At 30.7% G+C, this 1,168-nt stretch overlaps 1 non-coding gene across 1 annotated transcript; it reads left to right on the forward strand.

Moving 5' to 3' along the window:
* The first annotated feature begins 722 nt into the window (after positions 1 to 722).
* On the forward strand, positions 723 to 796 carry TRNAW-CCA (transfer RNA tryptophan (anticodon CCA)). The gene has a single exon. It is a non-coding gene; the product is annotated as a tRNA-Trp (tRNA).
* The last annotated feature ends 372 nt before the right edge of the window (positions 797 to 1,168 follow it).

Genomic DNA, 1,168 nt, shown 5'->3' on the forward strand with positions numbered 1-1,168 from the left:
GAAAAACAAACAAGTATTAATGAACAAATTCTAAAACTATCTGTCCAAGTATCATATATATAAACTTCATATTGGTTTTATTTTCCTAAAAAAGTATTTTATTAATCAAACACTCTTTTATTCTCATGTCAATATTATGTTAACGGGAATTATTTGTTGGTCATGCTGCATACATAAAATCTTAGACATGAACGATGTACTATATGTCTATATTCCATTTTATTTTGAAATTTATCACACATTATTTTAATATCCGTGCAACGGACGGGCATGAAAACTAGTACAGATCTAATCTATGAGCAAATGTATATATATAGATAGTCAAGGATCACTTGGGTTTTTAAACGAAATGCACTAAGTTAAATTAAAAAAATGGCAAAAAAAGACATGGACTGGCTAGATAAATCGTGTAATTTTATGGTAAGAAAATAAGGATATGGAAAACAAGACAAGGATTCTCTAGAATTAGACTATTGGAACCAATTGAACTGAAAGGGATGTAGCGTAGCTTGGTAGCGCCTTTGTTTTGGGTACAAAATGTCATGGGTTCAAATCCTATCATCCCTACCTAATTACTTTTACTCTAAGAAGTAAGGATGGATTTATTGAAATTGGACATATGGAATCTCTCATTTTTTATGACACTCGATATGATCGATATCATATGCATACAAGCCGTAGATAGAGTTTTAGGTTACAAAAAAATCTATTGTGAAAAGAAAGCGCTCTTAGTTCAGTTCGGTAGAACGTGGGTCTCCAAAACTCGATGTCGTAGGTTCAAATCCTACCGAGCGTGATTCCATTCTTGTTTGAATTCATAAATTATAATTAGACTGAAAAAAGTAAACAGGAATATAAAATTGACCCATTTTCTTGAATCCACGGGAGGTTAATAAAAAAAAAAATTTAAATCAAAAGTCCAACTGATCACCACGTCTGTATTGTAAATATGCAGTTACAAATAATCCCGCCAAAGTAATAGGAATTAGACCTAAAACGATTCCAAATATAAAAACTTCAATCATTTCAATTCATTTGAAAAAATAAAATAAAGGTAATATTGTTCCCTAAATATTAATCGGAATTGCCCAGGAATCTCACTAACAAAAAAAATGTCAATTGCCAGTTATAAGTTATAAAAGAATCCGACGGAAAGATTTTGTGAGTT

Source organism: Silene latifolia, chromosome Y, assembly GCF_048544455.1.
Source record: "Silene latifolia isolate original U9 population chromosome Y, ASM4854445v1, whole genome shotgun sequence".
Classification (NCBI taxonomy): Eukaryota; Viridiplantae; Streptophyta; class Magnoliopsida; order Caryophyllales; family Caryophyllaceae; genus Silene; species Silene latifolia.